A 15,855-nucleotide genomic window follows, 5' to 3' on the forward strand; every position below is an offset into this window, starting at 1 on the left:
TCTGTTCGCAGCTCGCGCCCTTGCGCTGGCATTAATTCCTACCTGTAAGTGCATTCCCACCTAGGTGGCAACCTTTTCTTCCATTTGTTAGCGGCCGGCCACGGTCGCGGGTTTGCACATCCGCGGACAACTGCGGGTCCACGGCTGCCTCATTTGGGCAGCTTTTTGTGGTACAGGAGGTGCCTTTACTTGCGGGGTGCTTGCGGGGACATTGGCAATCCCTTTAAAACTTTTTTTGCATGCGAATGGCGGTGGCGACCCACTTGGGTTTTATTGAACCACCAGTCCCAGAAAGCATTGCTTCAGGTTTCACACCTGTGCATAATCACTGAGGGTATTTACTGGTGCCTGCAGCTGCCGTCATGTCACATGTGCTGCCACTGAAGAGGGCGTTGGCCCGAAACGCGTCTGGCAGGAAAGGGACTCTGTTCGCAGCTCGCGCCCTTGCGCTGGCATTAATTCCTACTTTAAGTGCATTCCCACCTAGGTGGCAACCTTTTCTTCCATTTGTTAGCGGCCGGCCACGGTCGCGGGTTTGCACATCCGCGGACAACTGCGGGTCCACGGCTGCCTCATTTGGGCAGCTTTTTGTGGTACAGGAGGTGCCTTTACTTGCGGGGGGCTTGCGGGGACATTGGCAATCCCTTTAAAACTTTTTTTGCATGCGAATGGCGGCGGCGACCCACTTGGGTTTTATCGAACCACCAGTCCCAGAAAGCATTGCTTCAGGTTTCACACCTGTGCATAATCACTGAGGGTATTTACTGGTGCCTGCAGCTGCCGTCATGTCACATGTGCTGCCACTGAAGAGGGCGTTGGCCCGAAACGCGTCTGGCAGGAAAGGGACTCTGTTCGCAGCTCGCGCCCTTGCGCTGGCATTAATTCCTACTTTAAGTGCATTCCCACCTAGGTGGCAACCTTTTCTTCCATTTGTTAGCGGCCGGCCACGGTCGCGGGTTTGCACATCCGCGGACAACTGCGGGTCCACGGCTGCCTCATTTGGGCAGCTTTTTGTGGTACAGGAGGTGCCTTTACTTGCAGGGTGCTTGCGGGGACATTGGCAATCCCTTTAAAACTTTTTTTGCATGCGAATGGCGGCGGCGACCCACTTGGGTTTTATCGAACCACCAGTCCCAGAAAGCATTGCTTCAGGTTTCACACCTGTGCATAATCACTGAGGGTATTTACTGGTGCCTGCAGCTGCCGTCATGTCACATGTGCTGCCACTGAAGAGGGCGTTGGCCCGAAACGCGTCTGGCAGGAAAGGGACTCTGTTCGCAGCTCGCGCCCTTGCGCTGGCATTAATTCCTACCTGTAAGTGCATTCCCACCTAGGTGGCAACCTTTTCTTCCATTTGTTAGCGGCCGGCCACGGTCGCGGGTTTGCACATCCGCGGACAACGGGGGGGCCACGGCTGCCTCATTTGGGCAGCTTTTTGTGGTACAGGAGGTGCCTTTACTTGCGGGGTGCTTGCGGGGACATTGGCAATCCCTTTAAAACTTTTTTTGCATGCGAATGGCGGCGGCGACCCACTTGGGTTTTATCGAACCACCAGTCCCAGAAAGCATTGCTTCAGGTTTCACACCTGTGCATAATCACTGAGGGTATTTACTGGTGCCTGCAGCTGCCGTCATGTCACATGTGCTGCCACTGAAGAGGGCGTTGGCCCGAAACGCGTCTGGCAGGAAAGGGACTCTGTTCGTAGCTCGCGCCCTTGCGCTGGCATTAATTCCTACCTGTAAGTGCATTCCCACCTAGGTGGCAACCTTTTCTTCCATTTGTTAGCGGCCGGCCACGGTCGCGGGTTTGCACATCCGCAGACAACTGCGGGTCCACGGCTGCCTCATTTGGGTAGCTTTTTGTGGTACAGGAGGTGCCTTTACTTGCGGGGTGCTTGCGGGGACATTGGCAATCCCTTTAAAACTTTTTTTGCATGCGAATGGCGGCGGCGACCCACTTGGGTTTCATTGAACCACCAGTCCCAGAAAGCATTGCTTCAGGTTTCACACCTGTGCATAATCACTGAGGGTATTTACTGGTGCCTGCAGCTGCCGTCATGTCACATGTGCTGCCACTGAAGAGGGCGTTGGCCCGAAACGCGTCTGGCAGGAAAGGGACTCTGTTCGCAGCTCGCGCCCTTGCGCTGGCATTAATTCCTACCTGTAAGTGCATTCCCACCTAGGTGGCAACCTTTTCTTCCATTTGTTAGCGGCCGGCCACGGTCGCGGGTTTGCACATCCGCGGACAACTGCGGGTCCACGGCTGCCTCATTTGGGCAGCTTTTTGTGGTACAGGAGGTGCCTTTACTTGCGGGGTGCTTGCGGGGACATTGGCAATCCCTTTAAAACTTTTTTTGCATGCGAATGGCGGCGGCGACCCACTTGGGTTTTATCGAACCACCAGTCCCAGAAAGCATTGCTTCAGGTTTCACACCTGTGCATAATCACTGAGGGTATTTACTGGTGCCTGCAGCTGCCGTCATGTCACATGTGCTGCCACTGAAGAGGGCGTTGGCCCGAAACGCGTCTGGCAGGAAAGGGACTCTGTTCGCAGCTCGCGCCCTTGCGCTGGCATTAATTCCTACCTGTAAGTGCATTCCCACCTAGGTGGCAACCTTTTCTTCCATTTGTTAGCGGCCGGCCACGGTCGCGGGTTTGCACATCCGCGGACAACTGCGGGTCCACGGCTGCCTCATTTGGGCAGCTTTTTGTGGTACAGGCTTGCCTTTACTTGCGGGGTGCTTGCGGGGATATTGGCAATCCCTTTAAAACTTTTTTTGCATGCGAATGGCGGCGGCGACCCACTTGGGTTTTATCGAACCACCAGTCCCAGAAAGCATTGCTTCAGGTTTCACACCTGTGCATAATCACTGAGGGTATTTACTGGTGCCTGCAGCTGCCGTCATGTCACATGTGCTGCCACTGAAGAGGGCGTTGGCCCGAAACGCGTCTGGCAGGAAAGGGACTCTGTTCGCAGCTCGCGCCCTTGCGCTGGCATTAATTCCTACCTGTAAGTGCATTCCCACCTAGGTGGCAAGCTTTTCTTCCATTTTTTAGCAGCCGGCCACGGTCGCGGGTTTGCACATCTGCGGACAACTGCGGGTCCACGGCTGCCTCATTTGGGCAGCTTTTTGTGGTACAGGAGGTGCCTTTACTTGCGGGGTGCTTGCGGGGACATTGGCAATCCCTTTAAAACTTTTTTTGCATGCGAATGGCGGCGGCGACCCACTTGGGTTTTATCGAACCACCAGTCTCAGAAAGCATTGCTTCAGGTTTCACACCTGTGCATAATCACTGAGGGTATTTACAGGTGCCTGCAGCTGCCGTCATGTCACATGTGCTGCCACTGAAGAGGGCGTTGGCCCGAAACGCGTCTGGCAGGAAAGGGACTCTGTTCGCAGCTCGCGCCCTTGTGCTGGCATTAATTCCTACCTGTAAGTGCATTCCCACCTAGGTGGCAACCTTTTCTTCCATTTGTTAGCGGCCGGCCACGGTCGCGGGTTTGCACATCCGCAGACAACTGCGGGTCCACGGCTGCCTCATTTGGGCAGCTTTTTGTGGTACAGGAGGTGCCTTTACTTGCGGGGTGCTTGCGGGGACATTGGCAATCCCTTTAAAACTTTTTTGCATGCGAATGGCGGCGGCGACCCACTTGGGTTTTATTGAACCACCAGTCCCAGAAAGCATTGCTTCAGGTTTCACACCTGTGCATAATCACTGAGGGTATTTACTGGTGCCTGCAGCTGCCGTCATGTCACATGTGCTGCCACTGAAGAGGGCGTTGGCCCGAAATGCGTCTGGCAGGAAAGGGACTCTGTTCGCAGCTCGCGCCCTTGCGCTGGCATTAATTCCTACCTGTAAGTGCATTCCCACCTAGGTGGCAACCTTTTCTTCCATTTGTTAGCGGCCGGCCACGGTCGCGGGTTTGCACATCCGCGGACAACTGCGGGTCCACGGCTGCCTCATTTGGGCAGCTTTTTGTGGTACAGGAGGTGCCTTTACTTGCGGGGTGCTTGCGGGGACATTGGCAATCCCTTTAAAACTTTTTTTGCATGCGAATGGCGGCGGCGACCCACTTGGGTTTTATCGAACCACCAGTCCCAGAAAGCATTGCTTCAGGTTTCACACCTGTGCATAATCACTGAGGGTATTTACTGGTGCCTGCAGCTGCCGTCATGTCACATGTGCTGCCACTGAAGAGGGCGTTGGCCCGAAACGCGTCTGGCAGGAAAGGGACTCTGTTCGCAGCTCGCGCCCTTGCGCTGGCATTAATTCCTACCTGTAAGTGCATTCCCACCTAGGTGGCAACCTTTTCTTCCATTTGTTAGCGGCCGGCCACGGTCGCGGGTTTGCACATCCGCGGACAACTGCGGGTCCACGGCTCCCTCATTTGGGCAGCTTTTTGTGGTACAGGAGGTGCCTTTACTTGCGGGGTGCTTGCGGGGATATTGGCAATCCCTTTAAAACTTTTTTTGCATGCGAATGGCGGCGGCGACCCACTTGGGTTTTATCCAACAACCAGTCCCAGAAAGCATTGCTTCAGGTTTCACACCTGTGCATAATCACTGAGGGTATTTACTGGTGCCTGCAGCTGCCGTCATGTCACATGTGCTGCCACTGAAGAGGGCGTTGGCCCGAAACGCGTCTGGCAGGAAAGGGACTCTGTTCGCAGCTCGCGCCCTTGCGCTGGCATTAATTCCTACCTGTAAGTGCATTCCCACCTAGGTGGCAACCTTTTCTTCCATTTGTTAGCGGCCGGCCACGGTCGCGGGTTTGCACATCCGCGGACAACTGCGGGTCCACGGCTGCCTCATTTGGGCAGCTTTTTGTGGTACAGGAGGTGCCTTTACTTGCGGGGTGCTTGCGGGGACATTGGCAATCCCTTTAAAACTTTTTTTGCATGCGAATGGCGGCGGCGACCCACTTGGGTTTTATCGAACCACCAGTCCCAGAAAGCATTGCTTCAGGTTTCACACCTGTGCATAATCACTAAGGGTATTTACTGGTGCCTGCAGCTGCCATCATGTCACATGTGCTGCCACTGAAGAGGGCGTTGGCCCGAAACGCGTCTGGCAGGAAAGGGACTCTGTTCGCAGCTCGCGCCCTTGCGCTGGCATTAATTCCTACCTGTAAGTGCATTCCCACCTAGGTGGCAAGCTTTTCTTCCATTTGTTAGCGGCCGGCCACGGTCGCGGGTTTGCACATCCGCGGACAACTGCGGGTCCACGGCTGCCTCATTTGGGCAGCTTTTTGTGGTACAGGAGGTGCCTTTACTTGCGGGGTGCTTGCGGGGACATTGGCAATCCCTTTAAAACTTTTTTTGCATGCGAATGGCGGCGGCGACCCACTTGGGTTTTATCGAACCACCAGTCCCAGAAAGCATTGCTTCAGGTTTCACACCTGTGCATAATCACTGAGGGTATTTACTGGTGCCTGCAGCTGCCGTCATGTCACATGTGCTGCCACTGAAGAGGGCGTTGGCCCGAAACGCGTCTGGCAGGAAAGGGACTCTGTTCGCAGCTCGCGCCCTTGCGCTGGCATTAATTCCTACCTGTAAGTGCATTCCCACCTAGGTGGCAACCTTTTCTTCCATTTGTTAGCGGCCGGCCACGGTCGCGGGTTTGCACATCCACGGACAACTGCGGGTCCACGGCTGCCTCATTTGGGCAGCTTTTTGTGGTACAGGAGGTGCCTTTACTTGCGGGGTGCTTGCGGGGACATTGGCAATCCCTTTAAAACTTTTTTTGCATGCGAATGGCGGCGGCGACCCACTTGGGTTTTATCGAACCACCAGTCCCAGAAAGCATTGCTTCAGGTTTCACACCTGTGCATAATCACTGAGGGTATTTACTGGTGCCTGCAGCTGCCGTCATGTCACATGTGCTGCCACTGAAGAGGGCGTTGACCCGAAACGCGTCTGGCAGGAAAGGGACTCTGTTCGCAGCTCGCGCCCTTGCGCTGGCATTAATTCCTACCTGTAAGTGCATTCCCACCTAAGTGGCAACCTTTTCTTCCATTTGTTAGAGGCCAGCCACGGTCGCGGGTTTGCACATCCGCGGACAACTGCGGGTCCACGGCTGCCTCATTTGGGCAGGTTTTTGTGGTACAGGAGGTGCCTTTACTTGCGGGGTGCTTGCGGGGACATTGGCAATCCCTTTAAAACTTTTTTTGCATGCGAATGGCGGCGGCGACCCACTTGGGTTTTATCGAACCACCAGTCCCAGAAAGCATTGCTTCAGGTTTCACACCTGTGCATAATCACTGAGGGTATTTACTGGTGCCTGCAGCTGCCGTCATGTCACATGTGCTGCCACTGAAGAGGGCGTTGGCCCGAAACGCGTCTGGCAGGAAAGGGACTCTGTTCGCAGCTCGCGCCCTTGCGCTGGCATTAATTCCTACCTGTAAGTGCATTCCCACCTAGGTGGCAACCTTTTCTTCCATTTGTTAGCGGCCGGCCACGGTCGCGGGTTTGCACATCCGTGGACAACTGCAGGTCCACGGCTGCCTCATTTGGGCAGCTTTTTGTGGTACAGGAGGTGCCTTTACTTGCGGGGTGCTTGCGGGGACATTGGCAATCCCTTTAAAACTTTTTTTGCATGCGAATGGTGGCGGCGACCCACTTGGGTTTTATCGAACCACCAGTCCCAGAAAGCATTGCTTCAGGTTTCACACCTGTGCATAATCACTGAGGGTATTTACTGGTGCCTGCAGCTGCCGTCATGTCACATGTGCTGCCACTGAAGAGGGCGTTGGCCCGAAACGCGTCTGGCAGGAAAGGGACTCTGTTCGCAGCTCGCGCCCTTGCGCTGGCATTAATTCCTACCTGTAAGTGCATTCCCACCTAGGTGGCAACCTTTTCTTCCATTTGTTAGCGGCCGGCCACGGTCGCGGGTTTGCACATCCGCGGACAACTGCGGGTCCACGGTTGCCTCATTTGGGCAGCTTTTTGTGGTACAGGAGGTGCCTTTACTTGCGGGGTGCTTGCGGGGACATTGGCAATCCCTTTAAAACTTTTTTTGCATGCGAATGGCGGTGGCGACCCACTTGGGTTTTATCGAACCACCAGTCCCAGAAAGCATTGCTTCAGGTTTCACACCTGTGCATAATCACTGAGGGTATTTACTGGTGCCTGCAGCTGCCGTCATGTCACATGTGCTGCCACTGAAGAGGGCGTTGGCCCGAAACGCGTCTGGCAGGAAAGGGACTCTGTTCGCAGCTCGCGCCCTTGCGCTGGCATTAATTCCTACCTGTAAGTGCATTCCCACCTAGGTGGCAACCTTTTCTTCCATTTGTTAGCGGCCGGCCACGGTCGCGGGTTTGCACATCCGCGGACAACTGCGGGTCCACGGCTGCCTCATTTGGGCAGCTTTTTGTGGTACAGGAGGTGCCTTTACTTGCGGGGTGCTTGCGGGGACATTGGCAATCCCTTTAAAACTTTTTTTGCATGCGAATGGCGGCGGCGACCCACTTGGGTTTTATCGAACCACCAGTCCCAGAAAGCATTGCTTCAGGTTTCACACCTGTGCATAATCACTGAGGGTATTTACTGGTGCCTGCAGCTGCCGTCATGTCACATGTGCTGCCACTGAAGAGGGCGTTGGCCCGAAACGCGTCTGGCAGGAAAGGGACTCTGTTCGCAGCTCGCGCCCTTGCGCTGGCATTAATTCCTACCTGTAAGTGCATTCCCACCTAGGTGGCAACCTTTTCTTCCATTTGTTAGCGGCCGGCCACGGTCGCGGGTTTGCACATCCGCGGACAACTGCGGGTCCACGGCTGCCTCATTTGGGCAGGTTTTTGTGGTACAGGAGGTGCCTTTACTTGCGGGGTGCTTGCGGGGACATTGGCAATCCCTTTAAAACTTTTTTTGCATGCGAATGGCGGCGGCGACCCACTTGGGTTTTATCGAACCACCAGTCCCAGAAAGCATTGCTTCAGGTTTCACACCTGTGCATAATCACTGAGGGTATTTACTGGTGCCTGCAGCTGCCGTCACGTCACATGTGCTGCCACTGAAGAGGGCGTTGGCCCGAAACGCGTCTGGCAGGAAAGGGACTCTGTTCGCAGCTCGCGCCCTTGCGCTGGCATTAATTCCTACCTGTAAGTGCATTCCCACCTAGGTGGCAACCTTTTCTTCCATTTGTTAGCGGCCGGCCACGGTCGCGGGTTTGCACATCCGTGGACAACTGCAGGTCCACGGCTGCCTCATTTGGGCAGCTTTTTGTGGTACAGGAGGTGCCTTTACTTGCGGGGTGCTTGCGGGGACATTGGCAATCCCTTTAAAACTTTTTTTGCATGCGAATGGTGGCGGCGACCCACTTGGGTTTTATCGAACCACCAGTCCCAGAAAGCATTGCTTCAGGTTTCACACCTGTGCATAATCACTGAGGGTATTTACTGGTGCCTGCAGCTGCCGTCATGTCACATGTGCTGCCACTGAAGAGGGCGTTGGCCCGAAACGCGTCTGGCAGGAAAGGGACTCTGTTCGCAGCTCGCGCCCTTGCGCTGGCATTAATTCCTACCTGTAAGTGCATTCCCACCTAGGTGGCAACCTTTTCTTCCATTTGTTAGCGGCCGGCCACGGTCGCGGGTTTGCACATCCGCGGACAACTGCGGGTCCACGGTTGCCTCATTTGGGCAGCTTTTTGTGGTACAGGAGGTGCCTTTACTTGCGGGGTGCTTGCGGGGACATTGGCAATCCCTTTAAAACTTTTTTTGCATGCGAATGGCGGTGGCGACCCACTTGGGTTTTATCGAACCACCAGTCCCAGAAAGCATTGCTTCAGGTTTCACACCTGTGCATAATCACTGAGGGTATTTACTGGTGCCTGCAGCTGCCGTCATGTCACATGTGCTGCCACTGAAGAGGGCGTTGGCCCGAAACGCGTCTGGCAGGAAAGGGACTCTGTTCGCAGCTCGCGCCCTTGCGCTGGCATTAATTCCTACCTGTAAGTGCATTCCCACCTAGGTGGCAACCTTTTCTTCCATTTGTTAGCGGCCGGCCACGGTCGCGGGTTTGCACATCCGCGGACAACTGCGGGTCCACGGCTGCCTCATTTGGGCAGCTTTTTGTGGTACAGGAGGTGCCTTTACTTGCGGGGTGCTTGCGGGGACATTGGCAATCCCTTTAAAACTTTTTTTGCATGCGAATGGCGGCGGCGACCCACTTGGGTTTTATCGAACCACCAGTCCCAGAAAGCATTGCTTCAGGTTTCACACCTGTGCATAATCACTGAGGGTATTTACTGGTGCCTGCAGCTGCCGTCATGTCACATGTGCTGCCACTGAAGAGGGCGTTGGCCCGAAACGCGTCTGGCAGGAAAGGGACTCTGTTCGCAGCTCGCGCCCTTGCGCTGGCATTAATTCCTACCTGTAAGTGCATTCCCACCTAGGTGGCAACCTTTTCTTCCATTTGTTAGCGGCCGGCCACGGTCGCGGGATTGCACATCCGCGGACAACTGCGGGTCCACGGCTGCCTCATTTGGGCAGCTTTTTGTGGTACAGGAGGTGCCTTTACTTGCGGGGTGCTTGCGGGGACATTGGCAATCCCTTTAAAACTTTTTTTGCATGCGAATGGCGGCGGCGACCCACTTGGGTTTTATCGAACCACCAGTCCCAGAAAGCATTGCTTCAGGTTTCACACCTGTGCATAATCACTGAGGGTATTTACTGGTGCCTGCAGCTGCCGTCATGTCACATGTGCTGCCACTGAAGAGGGCGTTGGCCCGAAACGCGTCTGGCAGGAAAGGGACTCTGTTCGCAGCTCGCGCCCTTGCGCTGGCATTAATTCCTACCTGTAAGTGCATTCCCACCTAGGTGGCAACCTTTTCTTCCATATATATATATATATATATACGCTTCACAGTCCTGCTCCGTTTTCTGCCAAAGGAAAAGATTTCCGTAAACAACCAACGGAACCCACAGGTACAGACCACTCCACAGCGCAGGATCATAACTTCAAAGGTAGTTTATTTTCTCGCAATTGCCAGCATATATATATATATCACACTGAAAACAAATTAATTGATTTTCTGTTAATTGCAGCACATTCACCAAAATTAATACCCCGGTTACACACTGTTTGCCAAATTGACTTTTCATTTATGTATGCATTACTTCAAATTCCTCACTTACAGCTTGGCAGACGCTACTGTGCTTGACTTGAGTCACACCGCTGACAAACACGACACAGGTCAGGAAAATATGAAAGGAAAGGTTGACCAACATGTGCCAACTTTTAAAACTAATCATCATAAATCTGTATGAACACCACACCATCCTCACATTTTTGTATGCACTGTAACGGCTTCATGTAAGTGAAGACAGCCTGGAAACACGCCTATCCCGCTTCCAGGCTATCTTCATTTACATGTAATTGCAGGCCCATTTGCGCCCCCCTGGGAACACATCCACGCCCCCCCTAGGGGGCATGCCCCTCAGTTTGAAGACCTCTGCCTTAGGGTTTCAAGGTGCCGGGGGCCGTCAGGGAGATTATGGGCCCGATGTAGGTAAATCCCATTTACCGATTTAGAAATACCGAATCTTACCGATTCGGTATTTCAAAATCGGTAAATGGGATGTAGGTCCCAACATCTGGATTCTTTACCGAATCCTTAACAATTCTTTAATTACCGATTCGGTAAATACCGAATCGGTAATGCCCATTCATTCCTATGGGCTTTGAAGCCCATAGGAATGATTAGGCATTACCGATTCGGTATTTACCGAATCGGTAATTAAAGAATTCACAAGGGTGCAGGGGGTGTCACTTTGACACCCTCTAGCACCCCCAAAACGGGCATGTGTGCAATGTGGCACACAGACATGCCCTAAGGGCACGTCTGTCTGTCACATGGCACATGTGTACATGCGCAGATGTGCATGTACACAGGAATCGGTATTTTACCATGGATTTGTATTCCATGGTAAAATACCGATTCTGTAAGCCATGTGCCAAAGGTAAGTTTTCTACCTACATTGCTTTTTTGGTAATTTTAACGAATCGGTAAATATTACCGATTCGGTAATTATTTTACCGATTCGGTACATATTACCGAATCGGTAAATATACCGATTCGGTAATGATACCGATTCGGTACAATTACCGAAAATGTGCCCCTACATCTCGGTAGCCCTTTACCGATCGGAAACGGCCGAAAATCGGAATTTTCGGCCGATTCGGATCGGTAAAGGGCTACCTACATCGGGCCCTAAGTGAGCTATTGTCCAGAGTCAAATGATGCCTAGCTGAGCTGCTGCCACCGATTGACCGTGAGCCCCATGCTCCGGATTCATCCGCTCTGGCCGCTACGCCACACTCCTCTTTATAACCTATCCAGAGAATGGCACTGGACCACTCACTAATGCACTGCTCCTCTGCAGGGACTTGACTTGGGTTGAGTGATTCTTTGCAGTTCTTCCTTTCAGGACATATAACGGGCTTTATTGTCACTCTTATTTCCTATTTCATTTCTCTTCTTTTGTTTGTCCCTACCCTGGTTATAGCCTCTCTACCATGCTTTTGATTTGCTGACCTTCATGCTCCCACTGCTCACTTTTAGGGAATTACATTTTGTATTTTTCTTTAAGTACTCCATGAGAGTGTATGTGTATGCCAGCAAGTTTAGTTAAGGAAGAAGTCTGCCCCCAGCTTCTCATAAAGCCATGAAAGGTAATCTGTAAAATGTGTAGGAAGTGTGAGTGTGCCTGCTTGGAATGCTCCGAGACCAGGTTTTTGTATCACAGACCTGAGGATAATTTGTCCATGCTTTACAATACATTCCTTTTTCCACGCAAGGCGTTACAATGATTTGCCTTAAGGAAGGTGTTGGTGGACTGATGTTGGACTTAAAGTCCAACTCTTTCCCTACTGTTGGACAGACTGGACTTGAATAATAGTAAATTATACTATTCCAAAGTACATCGCTTTTCCTAAATCAAGTCGTTTGCAACGACTTCTGTGGTACCAGAATGCATTGTAAATAGTAGCAGCTCCTCGAGGGAGTGCTGCAGTGGGGCAGGCGGTGGAGGGGCAGGGTGGGGGGTAATGAACTCCGGCATATGGCCGAACAGAGGTAAGTAAAGAAATAGAAAAATAAAACAAATTACATTGCGCACGCAGCATCGCCATTTGGCGTTGCAGCGTGCGTAATGTAACTCTATGCCACTCCACTCCCTTGCAATCTACCCTGTGCCACTCAATTCTACTGTACCCCACTGCACTCAACGTCACTCTTCTTTACACCAGTGCACTCTAGGCCAATGCACTCTAGGCCAATGCACTACACGCAACTTTACTCAAAACACATAGACTCTATGCGACTTCCCTCTACGCCAGTCTTCTCTGCACCACTGCTCTCTACGTCACTATGCGCTACACTGCAACACTCTAATCTATGCCTCTGAACCCTAGGCCACTATACGCTACACCATTGTACTCTTCAGCACTTCACTATGCACCACTCTACACCAATGCTCTCTACACCACTGCACTCTACATCGTTGCATTCTACAACACTCCATTCTGCAAACCTGTACTCTGTGCCACTGACCTCTACACCACTCTACTCTGCACCACTGCCCTCTACTCTACACCACTCCACTCTACGCCACTCTACTGCACTGGATATTAATGCACTCTATGCCAATGCATTCAACATCACCATACTGTACACCACTTTAATCTACACTTTAATACCAATGCACTCTGCACTACTTCACTCGATGCCTCTCTACTCTACACCACTCTACTCTATGCAGTGCACTCTACCTTACTCTACTCTGCACTACTCAACTCTGCGCCACTCCACTGCACTGTATGACAATGCACTCTATGCCATTCTAATCTATGCTGCGCCACTACACTCTATGCCAATGCACACTATGCCACTGCACTCTATGTCACTCCGCACTACGCCAATGTACTCTGCCCCTTTGCAATCTACTTTGCACCACTCTACTCTATATCACTGCACTCTACACCAATAGAGTCTAAACCACTTTACTCAAAGCCAATGCCCTCTATGCCAATCTACTCTTGTCAGGACTATTAAAAACTATGAACCTTCTCTTTGCACCATAAGTGCCAAAAGATCTCTAGTAAGTAAAAGAATCAAGAGAACTCTGACCTGGAGTGAGGCCTGGAAAATAAAGAACTCCAAGATGTCCAACGCTCCGGGAGAAGCAACATTCTAGTCTTTTGAGCCAGTCTCAGAATTCTATGTGAAGCTCTCCACTTAGAATGTTGGCGCATTTCACCTGAATTCGAGACCCGTTTGGGCGCGTTTGCTCTGTGTCCCGAGTTAGCTTAGTCACGGTTTTCCTCCAATGTAATTGCCCACAAACCTGCATTTTTTGTCTTCTGAGTCCGCCTATTGTGGCATCCAGTTCTGTGTTCAGTGCGCTTTTTCAGTGCGGCTTTTTCTCCTCTGAGGTAGCGTCTATTTCTGAGCTCATACGCAGTTCACACTGAACAAGACATCAATAAAGATTGCTACGCGGCTACAAAAGTCTCCATTAGCCGTCTCAAGACAAATGCAACGATAACAGAAGAAACGAAGAAACAAAGAGATTCAAGAGGAAAAACCAGATGGAGAGATTATCAGACGAGCAGTTTTCAAGTCATCATAATGAGCTAAGTCATGACGTTTTAACGATAAATTCTGAGTGAACTAACGTTTAAATTGAATTTTAATAAGTAATTGAATTGATACTCACCTGGGATTGTTCCACCAAGATCAGTACCTAAAAGAGGAAAGGAAATATATATTAATGATACAACCTAAGGAAAGAGAAAGACATAGTATGTTAACATATACTTAGATAATAAAAGTGAGTGATGAAATATTGAATATGACTTAATTAGAAGTGATGTTGATATTTTATGACAGAAAAAGAAAAGGTAGAATAAGACATATCCACTGACCAATGATATGGAAGAGAGGCACAAGCTGAAGGTTAAACTGGTACATTATACATTGAGTATAGAGTGTTAGAAGCAGATCAGAGAGAGTTTAGTGAGAATTAGAAATAATGAGTGTTATCATTATTTAGCCTCCTGAACGCCCCAAACAGAAGCAAGAATAGCTGAATGAAGATTGGAGCGAAAAGATAACCATTGGCAGTCTCTTCCCTCTTTTGTTATTTTATCCAATCTCCCTACCCCCCTTGCGGAGACATTTAACGCATTTATTCTACAGTAGTAAGTTGATGGTTCCCAGAGGTGGTATCGGGAAAAGGCATCTCTGTTCCTGCGCAAGATCTATAGAAGTGGCTCTGACAACTCTACACCACTGTACTCTATGGCACTTCACTATAGCCCACTCTAAGATACCTCTCTCTACGACACTCCACTCCATGATACTCCACTCTACGATGCTCTACTCCATCAAACTTGACTCCACTCTATGACACTCTACAGCACTCTACGTCACTCCAATCCACAAAACTCTACTCCACTCTATGCACTCTATGACACCACTCTACTCTGCAACACTCTACGCAACTCTCTCTACACTGCTCCAGGCCACTCTACTCATCTGTATTCTAAGTCACACTACTCCATTCTACTCCACTGCACTGCTCCATTCTACATCACTTTATGCCTCTTCACTCTATGTTACTCCACTCTATAACACTTTGCTCCACTCTATGCCATTCCACTCCCCTACACTACTCCACTCTATCCCAGTCCACTCTACAACAATCTCTACTCTGCTCTGCGTCACTCTACTCTAGAACACGCTACTCCACTCTAGGCAACACTCTTGATGCCACTCCACTCTGCTCTAGACCACTCCACGACACCCTGTGCCACTCAACTCTACAACACTCTACACCACTCTGACACTCTACTCCACTCTACTCCACTCTGACAGTCTATTCCACTCTGTGCTCTTCTACTCTATGACACTCTACTTCCTCCACAACACTCTACGCAACTCCACTCTATGCCACACCATGAAACTCCACTTCAGTTCAGTTCACTCAACTCTACTCTACTCTGCATTAATCTATGTCACTTGATGCCACTCCATAACACTCCGATCAACTCCAGGTTATGACACTCCACTGCATTCTGCTTTAGCCCACTAACCTTTAGCCGTGCTAAACAGAAGCCACACTGGTGTACCACATGGCTAAAACATATTGGCAAAGCCAATAGCTCTTGCATAGGCGAGAACTATTGGCTTTGCTTATGCTTGATAACTTTGTGACTGCATGCCTGATGGTTGCCTTGTTGTAATGCTTAAACTAAATACAGTTGTATGAGTTGGTTTGGGTGACAAACCAATAATAAATGGTACAAGTGTGATTGATCTATTGCTACAAATTATGTCTGAAGCCTTAGATCTAATTTCTTTTTGTATAATACATTGTGGCAAAGGCTTTTTTTATTGTAAAAAGCATTTGCTATCACTGCGTTACCAGCTGTAGACAGGTATTTTGGTATATGAAATCTAATAGATTACCACAGTAGGTATAGGTTTTTGTGTTCCTCATTTCCTATGACTAACTCTGGGGGCAGAAGATTCTCATTATGATAAATATTTTTAGTCTCTTTTTTGCCTAATATATATGTAATTTTATAACAATGCATGGTGGCTGCAGGCAAATGCATACTTCGGTTAGTCTGTGCTGGGTATAGTGTCAAGTCAATGGTAAAGGCTATGTTGCCCTTATTGCTTAATTTGAAACAATTATGTCAGATTTCATAGGTTTGATCGGTTTAATATGAAAAGAAATAAGAAAGCCAGTAGGCATAACTTACTTGTTCTGAATAGCATGTTTAAGAGGCAGTAGACTTTTAACATCTGCCGAATCCTTCTTACCTGCCGGGACCCTGTGCTTTGCTTTTTGT

Source organism: Lissotriton vulgaris, chromosome 5, assembly GCF_964263255.1.
Source record: "Lissotriton vulgaris chromosome 5, aLisVul1.2, whole genome shotgun sequence".
Classification (NCBI taxonomy): Eukaryota; Metazoa; Chordata; class Amphibia; order Caudata; family Salamandridae; genus Lissotriton; species Lissotriton vulgaris.